Source organism: Protopterus annectens, chromosome 6.part1 (assembly GCF_019279795.1).
Source record: "Protopterus annectens isolate FY-2018-M chromosome 6.part1, PAN1.0, whole genome shotgun sequence".
In the NCBI taxonomy this organism is placed as follows: domain Eukaryota; kingdom Metazoa; phylum Chordata; order Ceratodontiformes; family Protopteridae; genus Protopterus; species Protopterus annectens.
Window position 1 is genome coordinate 193,989,135 of NC_056738.1, and position 18,024 is coordinate 194,007,158.

Genomic DNA, 18,024 nt, shown 5'->3' on the forward strand with positions numbered 1-18,024 from the left:
GTTTTAAATGCCAATGACCATATGCCTACTGCACCTAATACATGTTTTACTTGAGTTGTCACAGCCCCTTTTTTATTTTTACATTCTGGTACATGGTTACTAACCGCATACATTTCTCCTGCAAACACAGCTCCTACACAGATGCCTGTCTGCTGTCTGGTTCACAAATTCACTTAATTTGCATGGTTTTCACCAGCAAATGAGGTGATTTGCATTATGTGGCCACCTCTATGTCTGGACAGTGTTGGGAGGCCCCCAGCCTTGTTTCCTGGATTGCTCTGCCTCCTGACTCCATGTTTGGGCCACACCACTATTCCTACATGGAGAATCGCTCTAAGTAGGACTTATTGAATTACCCCCTAAGTGTTTTTGCAGGGGGCCCACCTCTCCTAACTTAAATATACCAACTTTGAGATTGCACAATATTGGAGAAAAGGAAAAAATCCTGTTTCTTCAGTATTTAGTAAACTTTGAAAAATGCTGAATAAACTAGTCTTTCTGATATACATTTAATTTGGTAACTTGTATTTAAACAAAATGCATTTCAAAAGTGCATCCTTTGACCATTGGTCATGTTCCTAGACATTTATCTTTATATGTATTCATTTTACTCTTTGAACTATTTTTGTTTTTACCAAGTAAGTGGCTCATCCCCAGACCACTTTTTTACTCATGAGCAATAATTCCTAAGGAGTGCATACACGATTAAATACAAAGACAACTTCCTCCTCCAAATTTGATATACAAGTTACCAGATGAAGTGTGGGGGAAGACACTGCATCAGTAACACCCTTGTATATAAACAGCAGTTTATTTGAAGCCTGATTCACAGTTTGTTGATGCATTTTTTCCTCTCTCCCTCATATCACATTTTCTTTTATGAATGGACCACATCATGCGGTTTCTCAGTTTAAGGTTTCAGGCTTTTAAGGAAAAAAATACCTGTTAGATTCATGAGGTAAGTATTCCTTTACTGCATTTATTTATTTTTGTCCAAAAGGTAAAGAGGACCGATTGTCTTTTAAGGTCCACACTGCACAACAGCAAATAAACAAAATAAGTAAAAACAGTAGGACCACCACGACTAAAAGCATAAACTATTTAATAACAGATAAGTGCTTTCACATTTATAGACAAACACTTCATCAGATCTAAAAGCAATCATCACAAGTCACAATATATTTAAAACATAATTGACCACATAACAAAGCATCCAATGGAATTGGATAATACAAAATAGTTTTTGTAGCTATTGCAGCAGATTCATTATGATAGGCCAGAGGTTTCGCCAAATTGCTCTCAGATGTCACTGGGAGAGAAATAGATGTCTCTGCATTATTAGAAGGCATCACCACATGTTGGAAAGCTTCATTATTGTTCACATTCACCTTATCCAAACAGTTACCTTCAGAAGTTGTTGGTCCATTAGTGAACTCTTTGTCCTTGGGCCAAAAAAAATTATGACCTAAATGAAAATCTCTATGATCTTATAATGTGTGGAACAGAGGGGTCATACTTTCTCCTTTAGGGTTTTACAATGTATATTACCTAGCTATGGGGTGGGGGGGCAACATGATAAACCTTACTGAATAAGCTGAACTACTGTGGATTTTGAAACTGCACGCAGACAGCTATCCAGGCTTAAATGGCTCTGTCCCACTTAAACCAGCTTTAGAAGGACGTAAATTGATATCTTTATTTGGTTAATTATTTAATATGGAGAGTGATTCCATTGGATGCTTTGTCATGTGGTCAATTATGTTTTAAATATGTTGTGATTTGTGATGATTGTTTTTAGATGTGATGAAGTGTTTGTCTATAAACGCGAAAGCGCTTATGTCTTATTAAATAGTTTATGCCTTTAGCCGTGCTGGTCCTGCTCTTTTTACTTATTTTATTTATTTATTTTTATCAATGTTTGTAAGAAGTATATTTTGTGTGTTTCTGATTTCTTCTTTTACCTGGAACTGTCAGTCAGCAAAATCATGCAGTAGGATTAAAGACTTCGTTTTGTTTGGGTGTTAGTTTGCTTGTTTGCAAGAATGAATTCTTCATAAGCACCGCATTTCCATGGTTTTGTGCTTGTTTTAAAAAAGCTCCATAGAGTTTGCCGACCAGCTACTGCTCTGCTGTATTTATCTGATCAATCCAAGGCATCTGCTGATCTCTGCAAAACTTACGTAGAATTTTTCACTGTATATTGCACTTTTGAACTGCATGTTTACCATATCACTGCTTATTTGGACTGATTTTTTTTTCTGAAATTTTTGCACTTTGTTTGCTGTAGTATAAACTAGATTCAGACCTGCTGAATCAAGTCCCATTTGTATAATTTGAGCACTAAATCAGGCCATCTTTTGTTGGAGAGGGTTCCCCTGTACTCTACTGGCAGGATTGTGCAGTTAGTACTCATCTGATTGAAGGTTGCTGGAACAGGCCTCAGTTTTGAGCTTTTTTATTGGTTAATTTGTTTAAACCAGTTTGCTTTTATTTGTTACATAAGCACAACGTTTGGGTGGGTTTGAGCTTGGTTGCGCATCACACACTGCCGAGCCGCGTCGGGCACTGTTGGCGGTTATAGACGCAAACACTTCTGCCTGCACATTTTCCTTAGTACTCTGCTGATGCTCCAATGGTGAATTCTCACAATTGTCCCTCACTGACAGAAGATACATTCAGTGAATCTCCTGAGGTGCCAACACAGATCCTACCCACTTGCGCTTCAGATTTTTTGTCCACTTCTCTTCTCCTCTACTTTATCAGCTCCTTTCTGTCCTCTCCCTACTTTCTGACCACATCAACTTACCTAGCATTATTGACAGACAATTTCTCACAGTTTCTCCAGCCTGCCTGGCTGACATGAGCAACCTGAGGCAATGCAGCAATTGCCTTATGTACACTGACAGCCCAGTTCTTCTAGTCCACACAAATTCATTATGTGAGAGATGCATCTATATCAAGAACCTAGAACCCAGGCTCTCTTGGTATGAGTCATTTCATCTGATACTAAGTAGGTTGTCAGCATGTACACTTCAACTCCTGCACCTAATAAACCAACAACACATAAACCTACATAAGTAGAGGTCCTTACCAGAAGCTTACCTAAACATCAGAGACCTCCCAAATACAAACACAATCATGATTCACATAATACAACTTCTGCAGAACATAGTACACATAATATATCACAGACCAGTGTCTCACCAGTCAAGACTCTAAAGCATAACACAAAAAAAAAACATCTTAGTTATAGGCAGCTCAATTGTGAGTCACACAGATGTCACTCTCAACAGGCTGGATAAGGAAAAGGTCACGGCCAGCTGTCTGTCGGGTACCAGGATCCACCACATTACACAGACACACTCAAGTCTCCCAACAGCAGGCACTGCTATGACTCTGTTATAGTCCATGTTGGTGTGAACAACTTGAGCTGTACCTCAATGGACTATATGAAGAGAGACATGACTAAGCTCTATGATTATGTGTCTCAAGCAGGTATATCACTAGCCTTAAGCAGCATTCTGTCTTCACCTAGGATGATACCTCAATACAAACAAAAAATGATTGACTATAACAACTGGGTTAGTTTCTGGTGTCGTTCAAAGGGGATCTAGTATTTATCAGCCTGGGATGACATGGTTGACAGACCTCAGTGCTTTGCCAGAGATGGTCTTCATCTGTCACCCCTGGGATTTCAGTTACTGACTAAGGCTCTTGCCACCCCCGTAGTGCCTTCTTTAGGCAATGTTACAAAAACAAAATTCCTGATCCTCTAAAAACAACCTCAAAGTTGTGCTGCTAAATGCCAGTCTAAAGCAGAAACTGCACTCACTGGAAACAGTCATCGTCTTGGAAGATGCTGCCATTTGTGCAGTCACTGAAACCTGGTTTAAGGCTGTGGAGAACACCCCAGCTATACCAGGTTACATTTCCTTCCACACATTCAGACCACAACTTGAAGGCATCAGAACTTAAGGAAGTGGTGTATCAATATTTATTAAAGATAAATATACTTTTAGATTGGTTAAACAGCACAATTCCCTTGAATTATTTAGGTGCAGCTGACTCTAGGTAAGACCCCCCTTCAGGTCATTGCCAGCTATAGGACCCCCCCCATGAATCAGGACATCCACTCAGCCTACTTGGCTCTACTTGAGTCAATCAAGATAGAAACACACACCCTGGTTTTGGTGACTTTAATTACCCATCCATTGACTGGATAAATTATACATATTCTAACTCACCTTCCCAAAGGATCCTGGACTTTGTTGACTCCAATGCCCTTGACCAGCTGGTTGACACACCCTACAAGGGGATCAAACATCCTGGATCTGGTGCTCACCAACATGGGGGGACCACTGCACCACCCTCAGTGTGTGGCCATGACTGGTGAGATCTAACCACAAATCAGTCTCACTAGACGTAACTATAACACAAGACCCCCCCCCTCCCTTAGCAACAACTAAACTAAAAAAAATTCCCCAAGGCCAATTGCAACCTCTTACATGACAGCATAAATAACTTCATAGCCCCTCCCCCCACTGATGGAACAGACACCTATGCTGAGTTATACACCAGTGCTTTATACGAGCACCTGTACAATTTTCTTGACTCTGCCATACCTGATATAACCAAATCAAGATCTTCAAGGAAAAACAAACCTGCCTGGTGGACAACTGCTATTAATAGGCTATACAATAGGAAAAATAAATTGCTGTCTAAGAGTAGGAAGGAATGTTCTCATATACAACAATATCTGATGCAGCTTTAATGGAAATGCTGAACATTTGCAAGTCAAATGGCACACGGGTCACTCACTCAAAGGACCTTAACCTGGTATGTTTCATCAACAGAACTTGTCGTCGAGACAGATTTTTCTCACAGAAGAAGCTCCACCTTTGGAAAAATCTTCCTATTCATGTTAAACAAATCCCCTCATTGGCCCTATTTAAGTGCAACTTGGATAACTGGATGGGTAACTGGAAATTCACCCCAGAGGTTCCACCTGTGTCCCTCTTGGACAGGGGCAATAGGTGCTGATTTTAGTGTCTGGTTGAACCCGACATCTTTGGGAACATGGGTTGAACTTGGCTAGGTTTGTAAGTGACCTGGGGCTGTTAGCCTGGTAACCTCCTATAATCCTATGATCCTATTTTGGAAACTTTCAGATTTGGGTTTTAGAAGATCTTGTCCAGTACATGAAACCTTGGCACCAAATTGTCCCTCGTTTTCTAGTACATACAAGTAGTCAGATATGTAGATCTGCATGTAGCACCACATGTGATATTTCCATGTAGATTTCCACTGTGAGATCAAAAGTGTAATTATCCTTAATCCTCCCCAGCAATGACTATTTATAAATTCCCAGGCATTTTATGAGACAATTCTATGGACCTGAATATATTATGATTGAAGCAATATTACTGTCTGTCAATGGCAAACAGTTGTTAACACATCCCCTCTTCAGCTGTTCACTAACTTCAGATACTAACAATGTCATATTGATATCTTTGTAACACTATCACTTCCTTTTCCTTTTCAGAAAACAAAAAAGGACTTTCATAATGACAATTTATCCCATCTGGTCAACACCATCCCTGCCTGCCAAATATATGACAGATCCTGGTCTCTATGTAGCCACTCAACATAAACAGCCATGCATCTGTCCTTATCATTCTTTGGTTTATTCATTCCTTTCCTTTCTTTTTTTTTACAAAATAACCTTTTCCATGCATGCACCATTCTGTTGCAGAGTTGCTAGTTATCATCTAAGGATTTGAGCTTCAAGTCATATTTGCCACAGCAGTGGAACTCTGAAGCCTTCTTGTAAGGTCTATCATGTTACTTTAAGAGACATGCCCTGTTAACTCCTTATAAAGGAACTCAGGCCTGGAATATATATAGTTATGAAAAACACTGGTATGTGGTCACCAGGGCAACTGTGTTCTACATGTGAGGCTTCATACTCTTCTGTCAGGTGTAGCTTTGTGTGGCACTTGTCAGGGTGTACCAGGGTTTACTGACATGTATCACTGAGTTTTCCTCCTACCCTCAAACTATTTGCACCTATGTAACTTGTACCTGAATCAGGGGCACTGGTTCAGAAGTGTAGCAAAGGCTATGTGCACTTCCTAATTGTCATATTTTATGTGCACATCTTCTTTTATTTTTCTGCATGTTAAGAATCCTGCCACAAACTCAGAGCAGTGACCTGCCCTGACAGTAAATTTTTGAAATCCTCCACTTTGTGACTTTTTAAAAGAGTTAACATCATTATTCCTATGTTCTTATTTGTTGTTATTTTTACCAATTTAGTTTAACTAATTGCAGTGCATTTAGATGTAGGATAAGGTTTGAGTTTATGGTTTACTTTTTAATTGTATTTTCTTATGGGGATGGCAGTAAGCATTGTTAACATGTATTGCTTCCTAAGGTTTTAACTTCTTACTATGTGTTTATTTATTTATTTTTAATTGCTTGTGGCTTTCTGTTCTTGGAGTAATTTTATTTTGTGTATTTGTGACTATTTTGTGCTGCTTATATGAAGCATAAGTATTAGGTGGTTAGGTGAATTCGCTGCTGTCTGTTTTTGCCACCCACCCAGCTGTCTGCCATCATGAAAACAGTTTTTTTGTCATTTGTAGAATGGGTATATTGGTCTGCATAACTAATGATGCAGGTGCAATATATATTATGTACTGGTGATGCAGAAAGAAAGCATAGAATTTCCTGGTTTGGTGGATAATTATGTTATCTTGTTCATGAGTATGTATCTTTGTTTATATTATTACAGAAATATTGCCAATATATTTTTCCTCAGCATCACTTATTAGTTCTTATAGACCGAATGTGACAGTAAATAGAAGTTTTTGGCCCATCACATACCTGTGTCTGCTTACTCTTGTATATCTCTTTTAATGAAAGTGTATCCATTTATAATCCCATGATGTAGTGCCTACATGTTCCGTGCATATTTTCACACTTCGTCCTCTCTTCAGCTAGTAAAGTTTTCTAGTCTTTCTTGATATCATTTTTGGTTAAGATCATGACTATACTTATTGCCTTCCTCTGTAATCTTTCTATTTTGGGTCATGTCAAAATATTAGGTCACTACAATTGCACAGAGCGCTCCAGATGCAAAATTTATCACTTTGTATTTTTTACTTTGAACTTAACCTGCCAAGTTTTATCTATCCATCTAATACTACCAAGCCCGGCTCCATTTTTCTATAACCTTCTGTACATTAACCCTGTGGCACATATTTGTATCATCAGCAAAGTGAATTCATTCTCCCTTGACTTTCTGCGGTGCCACTTTTACTGACAGTGGAAAGGATGGAAAAGGCATAGTCCCCATGGTTACCCTATTAGTGATCATCTCATTGCCTGAGTGGACTCCACTGTCTATGCCCCTCTATATTCTTTTGTCTAGTCAGTGTTGTACTCGAGTGACCTACAGGTGGAGGAAGATTGAACTCTCAAGTGTCATTTGCCCAAAACTCAGTCCACCAAGGATCAGAGCTCCTACATAGGAAATCATTGTTGGTGAGTTGTGCCTGCAGTGATGCCCTTTTCAGGGATAATATTTCTCTCCTTCTTTGAGATGTTCTGACCATGCAGTTGTTATATATAATTTCAGGAGGTGTGAGGATAGGGGGCTTGACTCCACACACACTGGGGAGAGCTGATGCAGAAGGGCAAGCCTCCCTGCAAAACCACTTTAAAAAGTGTTTTTTGGTAATTTTTTCTGGGACTGCAGGATTCCAATCCTCGGTGGGGTGGGATGAGATTTGTCTACTCATAGTGTAAGTATACTCATGCTAATATATAATGACCACTGCAAGGACTTGTTATATATTCACATCTTTTTGTAAAGTAAAATACCATGTTGACATCCATGTAAGCTTTATCTTTATTCCCTTCCTGTTTTACTACTGGGGTTCTCAAAACAATAATTCACTTTAGTCGCATTTATATTACATGATCGAACAGTGAAATGTTCGAACATGTAATAATCGACCCCTAAATGTCAAAATGCTGTAATGTCAAACTGCAAAAAGAACCCCATAAAAACACCCAAACAAACCATAAAAATGCTCTAAGCAGGGGTCAAGCCCCGCTGCACCCCACACCCCCCCCGGCTACTTAAATATACCAACTCCGAGATCGCACTACAGTGCAGACAATGAAAAACTTCCATGTCCGCACTGTATGGAGATTTCCGTTGAACCATTCGACATTTAGGGGTCAATTATTACGTGTTCGAACATTTCGCTGTTCGATCACATAATATAGACCCCTTTAGTCTATTAATATCTTTCTGGTGCATGATCTTGCTGCTTTGTATCCAATGCCTTACTACCTTCTACACATCTAAAATTATTTAATTTAATTGTGAGTTAATGAGCTTAGCTATGAATGAAGTCAAACCGACAGGTTGATAGGTTATATTATCTCATTTTTGCACCTGTCCATGTAAAGAAGAATCACATTTGCTCTCTTCCACCATTCAGGAACACTTCTTTGCTCTCATGAATTGCTAAAAGTGTTATTTAATGGTATTAACAGCTTTTCCTAAAGGGCAATAAGAATTTTGGGGGAATCTCATCAACCTACTTTGTATTACTTAACTTTAATGTTGGAGTTCCTTACTGGAAAATTTCCTCTAGGAAAGGATTGTAATCAAGTTCCATTTTGTAGGCTAATCCTACTGAATGGATGTGATTGCTGTCCTACTTCAATGCAAATAATGAGGAGAATTCCTAGTATTTGCTTACTAACTCTGAACATCATTGTATGCCAATCACTTTCTATTGTTTAAGTTTTGCTATGCCTAGTTTGTTTTCTCTTTAATTCCTTTACACTATCTATATAATGCTTTATCTCTGCATTGTCTATTGTTTTAATTATTTGGAACTTTATCTAACAGCTCTCCCTCCATTTTTCTACCTAAATCGACACTGATGTCTGGTTTCTTTTATCTCTACTTATACTTCAGAAATCCTATGCATTTCTCCTTACCTCTTCTGGAACCTCAGTTACAACCCATACATATTCTTTACACAAAAGGTCATGACATCTACAGTGGCTGTTTTTTGTATCCCTTATTTATCCTTTAAACATGAATTTATATCTGTGAAAGCTCTCCTGAAAATTTGCATCATTCTAGCAAAGTCTGTTCTCCTGAAAACAAAATCCTCACTTTTTAGAGAGTCTATAGTTGCAGCTGTTTGGTTTGTGAGTGCATGTTCCCCCTAACATACACAGCTAACACTATATTCATTGGTTCCATCCCCCTTGTGAGCGTGGCTACTGCTACATCTATCAATAAGAATATTTGAAAGATGTCCATAATCAGCAAACTATGGGAACCTTAAAAGTTAACTAATTACACAGCTTGCACTACCTTCCTGGGTTCCATTCCCCCCTTGTGAGACCAGCCACTGCTATATCTATCAATAGGAATATTTGAAACACATCTGCAATCAGCAGACAATGGGAACCTTAAAAGTTAACTAATCACACAGCTAACACTACCTTCCTGGGTCCCCCTCATGAGTGCGGCCACTGCTACATCTATCAATAAGAATATTTGAAAGACATCCATGATCACCAAACAAGGGAACCTTAAAAGTTAACTAATGTAGGTTTTTTCAAAACTAAACTGTTATGTCTAATCCAAACATAGTGATACATTTGTATTCTGTAAGCGCACATTCTACCTGGGCCAGCAGCTGCAACGAGTCCCCCTACCATCCCATAGTCACTTAAATAAAGCATGAGATGCATTCCATAAAGGTAATCTGAGACAAAGGAATGTGTTTCTTTAGCTAGGGCATTGAAACTTTTGAAAAGTAAAGATAACTCTATCACCTAAAAAGCAAAGTTATTTAACACAGCAAAAATACTATATACTATATAAGTAAAAGCAAAGGAAAGAAGTACTAACTTTACACTTATTTGTGCTCCTTGGTGGACTAGTTCAATAGGGAAAAGTGACCAGTTGCTAAGATAGAATACATTTTAATAATACCTACCTTCTCACATACACTGATGTTTTTTTTGGATACATTGTTGCTCTATGTTCTGGGTTTACCCACTCCACTTGCCCTCACTATGCTTGGGCTCACTCCACTCCGCTACCCTACCCCCATTTCCACACCCCCCCCACTTCCACTAGATTTATACTTGTCAAGCCCCTCCCAAAAACCAACAGCCAGTTATGACCCATACTGTATCTAATTACATCAAATAACCATGACTACTACTAACTTAACATCAAACATCAGCCCCCCTTCAAGTTGAAAACCCTTTTAACCACACATAAAACCCTACTCATTTAAGGTTATAAGCCACCATCCATACCACATATACTACACTCTACACTCCAATATATTAAAGTACCTTAGTAAAATGTCTTACCTGATTAAGAAACACTTACAACTCACAGCCCTCTATATCACCACTAGCTCACTGATATTACTCTTATAATCCCTCACCTCACATTATACTGTACTACAATCCACCAACCCCCTCACTGGCAAACCTCTTCATTATCCCATCAAAATAGACCACTAAAATATATAATAGCCCCAACCCTTTTCTATATTAGCCACATGGATTACCATGCAATTAATGTCCAGCCCCCAACAACCACATCCCAAACCTGCCAGAAATACACCAAACTACAAAACAAGCTTACCAAACTCCTTCTACACCTTATTAAGCAATTAAACCAATCCAGGGACATAAGATCTAATGCTGGTCCCACTCCCCTACAAAATATTGCAAGCACCACTATCACATTGAACCAAAGACTATTATACCATAGAAATAAATCTTCCCTTCTCATCCTTGATATGAATGTAAGAAGTACTGGAAATAAAGTCCATGATCTGCATGCCCTACTCTCCCTCTACTCTCCTGATATTGTACTATTAACAGAAACGTAGCTAAAAGCTAACAATAACAGCAATGAAATCATAGCCCCCAAATGCAATATTCTTCACAAAGTCAGGAAAACCAAGAAGGATGGGGGAGTAACAAGCTTATTCAAAGATCACCTAATACGTGACTATTTAGATTTAAGTATCCCTGGCTTTAAAAATGCAGAACTTATCTTTGTCAAATTAAAAATTAACACCAAAAAACATATTAATATCATAGGAGGTTATATCCCCCCCAGGAAACAACATTTCCACACTAAAAAACATACTATACTGAATCTCCAGTTCCCTCCCACAGGAAACAATCTTGATGGGAGACTTCAACATTGACTGGCTCAATTGCTCCTCTCAGACTCCAACATCCCATATTAACCTCCGAGGGTTCACCCAATTCATCACATCTCCTATGAGGACTAACAAATCCTCCAAGCAACAGTCTATCTTCCACTGGATTCTGGTCAACAACCCCACCCAATCATATCATTCAGACTGTCTCCCTGATGCCCTGAGTGACCATCAGCCAACCTTCCTCCTAAGAACCCACACTCACCAAACAAAGCAAACCACCTACCACTTAATTAGAAATGAGAAAAGCTTCAATCCTGATAGGGTTTATCTCTGCATTAAAAAACTGCAACTGGGAATCTCTCAAAAAGCTACCCCTAGAAGATGCTGTTAATGTCTTCAAAACCACTTTCTAAGCTATACTAAACTGCCATACACCCCTTAGAACTGCCACAGTAAAAGCTAACTACGCACCCTGTCTAAGTAAAGAATCTAGAACCCTATTTAAGGCTAGAGACAAAGCTTGGGAACAGTTTCACAAAAACAAAACCCAAACTACAAAACAAATATTCTTAGAACTGCAAAACAAGACTAAGAAACTAGCAAAATCACACAAGATAAGCTACTACCAGAATATCCAAAAAAAAAAAACACTACAATAACCTTCAAACATTCTGGACTGCAGTTAATAATATACTTCTGCAAGGTAAATCAGCAACTACCACTCCATCATCAACCAGCAACTCTGATAATATAGCAACCCAATTTAATAAATACTTTACAGAAACTATCCAAACTCTTGCAAATTCTCAGATCACCAACAACTCTGTCCCACACAGCAGCAACTCACAAAATAGCACCAACCACTTTTCATTTCACCTGGTGTCTGTTCATACCATAAAAAACTACTTAAAAAGCTAAAACTGACCACCCCAGCTGCAGACAACCGGCCAGCTGACTTTCTGCAAATTGCAGCAGAAGTAATAGTATACCTTGTAGCCATACTTATAAACAGATCAGTATCAGAGAGCCTGATACCTGTTATTTGGAAAATCTCCCACATTCTACCTTTACACAAGGGAGATAATTACACTGAACTTACTAATTATCATCCAATTCCCATCCTGTCAACCTTATCCAAAATCCTTGAGAGTAATACATACCCAATTCATGGACTACTTTCACACACATAAGCTACTATCAAATACTCAACAAGGTTTTCACCCCTCTGACATCACCACACAGCCCTAATGCCCTTTATCAACACAGTGAACCACTATAGAAATGACAAGCAATTTGTATTTGCAATATTTTTGGACTTGTCCAAAGCCTTTGATATGGGAAATCACAATAAACTCATCAGTGTTCTCTCTGCCCTAAACCATAGTAACTCTTCTATCACCTGGTTCCAAAGCCACCTATTAGGACGACAGCAGGCCATCCATTGGCAACACCAACCTTCCCCTGTACTTCCAGTCACCTTAGGGGTTCCTCAAGACTCCATCCTTGAGCTTCTACTATTCTCTCTGTTTACCAAACAGCTCCACACCTTCTCACTTCATGCCTAAGTGGTACAATATGCAGACGACTCTACTCTAATATGTGCAGCACCCTCCCTACAAGACCTCCACTCCATAACACAACATTCTTGCCTAGCTGTGGTAACATGGCTCACTAACTTCCAGCTCATTCTAAATCCCAACAAGACAAACATCCCTCTCTTTTACCCAACTAGATCCCTCTCAACTTCCCTGTCTTTCAATATCTTATCCAAAAATAAAACTATTATCACCGCAATAACTCACACTAAACTACTGGGTGTAGAAATTGACAATAACTGTAAATTTGATATTCACATAGCTCAAACCATTAAGAAGGTCCACAAGAAACTAGATCTTCTATACAAAAACAAGCAACTTCCAACAGCAAATACAAAAGCTACCATCACTCGCACTCACGTCTTGTCAATTCTCCTATATGCCTCCCCAATTCTAACCAAACTCTGCAAAACTGATCCAAATAAACTGGAATCTTGTTACAACAACACTGCCAAGTTTGCCACCGGTGCTGTCCACAGAACACACCACTGTACCTCTCTTAGACAGCTAAAATGGCTAGAGTTTCCTCAACTACTACACTTTAATCAGTTAACCTTTGCTCACAAAATACTGCACCAATCTGATAAACCCCCTGCTCTTGAAAATATTATGCAACCATGCACCACTTTTAGAACCCTATGTTCCAGTAATAAACTCCTTCTAGACATTACCAAAGCAAACAACTCTGCCGGGGACTCACTCTTCTCAAACTCCATTCCCAAAATATGGAATAAACTCCCAACCCTAGTAACCTCAAACTCCTCTATAATACAATTTAAAAAGCTTCTAAAATCACACGTAATGGGCACTTGGCTCTGTTCTTCCAGCTGTCCTGGATAGGCCTTACCTCAGACTCTTTAAATACTTTCCACTGTGGGTTATCATACACTAATATTTGCCCTCAAATGTATGGAAACTAATCTCTTTCTTATTTAAATTGTTTATATTCATGTACAATCTGTGGGGTAAATGTTTGGAAACTAGTCTCTCTCATTTGAATTGTAAATATGCATGTATAAGATGTGGTGTAAATGTTTACTTATAGAGAGTTAAATGTCTGGAAACTAGTCTCTCTCTCTCATTTAAATTGTAAATATTTATGCACAGAGTGTGATGTAAATGTTTACTTATAGAGAACTGTATTGTCCGTCATGATGTAACTGTTTGTGAACGCCCCCATAACGTCTCATATCTTTGTCAATTTCAGTTATGTTAATAATTCTTATAACTGGAGCTTTTCTCCCCGGGTCTCTGCTGAAAAATTACCTGTGTCCAGTTGACTTCCCTGGTAAACAAATGTAAAATAAATAAATAAATAAATAAATAAATGAATAAATCTCTGCACTCCTGAGTGTGCTGTTCTTTGGCTGAGATGTTAAACCAAGATCTCATCTGCTTGAGTTGGTGGTAATTCAGGTGGATGTAAAGGTTTCCATGGTACATACTGAGAATTTTAGGGGACATTCCCTAATGCCATGACAAAATTTTCCTTAGTAGTATAAATACCAATTCAGATCTCCCTGAAAAGATGCTGCTAGCCTAGTGGGACTAACCTGCTTAACAAAGCATGAATAGATAGATAAAAAAAGTTATGAACCAACATCTTTGTGAATTATATGTTTCCAAGTGGCTACCCACTTCCATATCTGAGATCCTCTTTCACTCCCAGTGTATTTGGGAAACTACTATTTTTAATCTTAAATGCTACTACATTCAATTTGTTTTGGTTAGCATCTCCATATGAAAATCTTCCTTCAGTGTTACATCTCCCCTCTGCCTTATCTAGAAATATGTTTTGCTATTTGTTTTATCTTTTGTCTCATCATGAGAAGAAGTTCTGTATAAAACGTGTTTCCCCGTTGAGTCTTTAGTGTTTCACATTGTTTTCTTTCTTCTTTACTTACTCATTCTGTGCTTTTCATATCTTACATTACAAACAGCTGCACCATCTCAATATTTTTGTTTTATCCTGTCTGCCCCTCCTATCTATGCATTGTTTATCTCGATATGTTTCTTTTTTCATAGATCGAATTTCTGCTACAACTAAAATAGAAAAACATTATTCGTAGATTCATAGTTGCATAGGTTTGTAGTAGGCTGTTGATCAGGTGGACCATTTGTAGTCTATCCCCATGATCCCACATTGAATTTGCCAAAACATGTCATTAGTACCCGAAAAATAATAGGATGAATTACTTTGGTCCTACTTATATCCTCTTTTCATAAGGGCTTGAGGGGTCAGGCTAGACCACAAAAGGAGGAATTACTTTGCATCTAGTTGCATCCCCTTTCCACGAGGGCTTGAGTGGCCAGATCAGGGGTGCACTTATGATTGCCTGTCACGTCATCCAGGTTGCACTTAGAATGATCAGAGGTCTACTGTGCTTTACATTCTATTCTATAAAAGAGAGATTCTCTGTGATAAATATCTATCATGCCAGCAGGTCCTGTTTATATACTCTAACTGTGGAAATTCAGATGTTACTGTGTGATTAGTTTTATGGATGTGAATGAGGATGCATAGGACTGGGTTCTTTAAGACTCTGTAGGTTCAGCAGTAGTCCTATCTGAAAAGTCAGTAGGACAGTGAAATGAGCGAGAGTACTTTAAATTAGTCTGGGTGCTCAAAGCAGACATGATTTTGATTGTTTTAGTAAGGAAATGCTGTAGTTTCTTGAGCTGAGTCACGCATTTATATAAGTGTATACCAAAGGAGGCATTATACTCTATAACTGGCTTTATAAGGCAGGAGTAGAGTTGTATGATAACTTCATTGGATCTAGAAGCTATACCCATGGGACATGTCTGGCTATATAAAACAATATCCTAACAACAGTAGTAGTGTGCTGAGTAAATGATAGTTCACAATCAGTGAAAGTGCCCAAGTTCCTAATAACCGAGTAGATTTTTTTCTGAGGGAGGGGGTCCTATATGATAGGATCATGGGTGTCTGAGTCTGCCAAAGGACACAATGCTGAATTTGTTGGCATTCAGTTTGAGGCCTTAGTGGAGAGTTGGGTTGTTTATGACAGCTCTCAGTTTGCAGTTATCAGCAAACGTTGAGATCCACAGGCCTTTGGTGTTAGCCTTGATGTCAGAAAAGTAGATTCCAAAGAGGAGTGGGCCCTTTACAGATCCCTGGGATAAACAACTGGTAACTAATCTTTTTGTTGCGAGTGTGCCTCCAACAGTAATAGACTGGGTTTTGTTGATATCTAGCAGGCAAAATACGGGTTTACATTTAATATGATTAGCGTATCAGTGATGCTAGAGTGTGGAATGGTATTAAATACTTTGGTCAAGTCAAGGCATACAATGAAATAATTTGAATACAATGCCTTGTTTAAATATGTCCACCAGCTGTAATCAGTAGGATCTGCAGTTAGCAAATCCAAACTGGTTTAGATCAAGAGTTTGAAGACTGCCAATGTCTTTATTAATGCGTTTCATGATTATGCCCCCCCCAGTGCCTTACAGATTAAACCTAGTAAGACTTATTTATTTATATATTCATTTTGTTTACCAGGAAAGTCCAACTGAGAACAAGTCCCATTTTACAGATAAGTAGAAGGCTGTTGTAAAAGATTTACATAATAAATATAGACACATACATACATAGTCTAGTAATGATATGATGGTTAATCAAAATATAAGTGTACATACATGGAATAGTAAATGACACTTAGTGAAAACATAACCGTTAAATGAAGAATATAGTAAAATATTATTAATATCAAGCTTATAAGAGTCTAGTTACTTTCAAATGGAATCAGCTGTAAATAGATAATGAGTATGCGACAGTGAAGTAGGTATAGGATGAAGATGGTTATACATTATAAAGGAGTATTGAGCAGGTCCAGGTAAAAGGGAGATAGAGATAGTAATGGAGAGGGGTAGATGATAGCCAGGTAGCTAGTGATTGTAAAGAAGTAGCTGTATTATGGCCAGTTACATAAAAGAGTGGTGACAGTTATGGTTTGGATATTATCCAGGAGCGTCTCATGTACAGAGCTGGCAACTGAGTAGGTAGGAATTTAGTTGAGTTTTAAATGACTTATGGGTCTATAGTTTCTTTATGTTATAAAGATTTAAAGAATCCATCTAAGAAATATGGAGGTGTTAAAAAAGGCACTTTTCCTTGTTTAAATTGCATATGTTGTAAAGACATAGAGAGTAACAATATTTTTAAACACCCAACATCAGGAAAAGAGACCAGATTTAATGGGTATGCTATCTGCAATACCAAGAATATAATTTATCTTGCATGAAACGCCCTGCCTTTTATGTAGGCAAAAGTAACAAGAAGCTAAAAGATCGGATTACTGAGCATAAATCAGAAATAAGGAGAAAGGTAGATGCAAACGCTCTTTATAAGCATATTAGTGAAGCAGGAGATGAACGCACTTTTCTTTTTAGGGTTATTGATGTAATAATGAAAAAGAAGAGAAGGGGTGATCTTAATAATGCTGTTGAGGTTTGTGAATATGAATGGATTACTCATTTAAATGCTGATTTTAGACCAGGCTTAAATTCAGCTATAAGTATTAAGTCTATACTGAAAATGAAGCAGAGTATTTTATAACTATTCTTTTATGAATGTTATTTTTATGCATACTTTTCATAAGTATGTTTTTTATGTATGTTCTATATGCTGAAGCTTGTATATGCATAGGCGTTGTATGGCTTTAAAATTTTAGCTGCACCACAATTGATTGATTTAATGTGTATTCCTATTGGGCTGTTGTACTTTTGAATTGTATTAAGTGACTGTTGATTTTAACCAATGCATACACACTGAAGAAGGGACTTTTCTCGAAAGCCTTGTGGAGTAATAAATTTGATTTTTCACCGACTTCGCGTGTCCATAATTGGATTTGCTTAGTTTGTTATTTGTGGAATTTTTCTTGCAATCCACGGTTTGCCATAGTGCTGGACTGCTTTTTGTTCTTTTGAGAAATTTGTGGTTTCCCATCCACTCATCAAGGTTGCAGTTGAAGAGGGTCAGCGAAGTACTCTGTTTGACATGTATGGGAAGTCTATTCCAGAGACGGGGCAGCCTCTGGGAGACAAACCTGTCTCTCCAGCAGGTTTTGTTGATGTCGCATATTAGATTTAGGCCTATCAAGTGGGTAATGTGCAAGGAGTTAGACTTACAGATATGGAGCATCTCTAGTATGACAGGGTCCGATATTGCC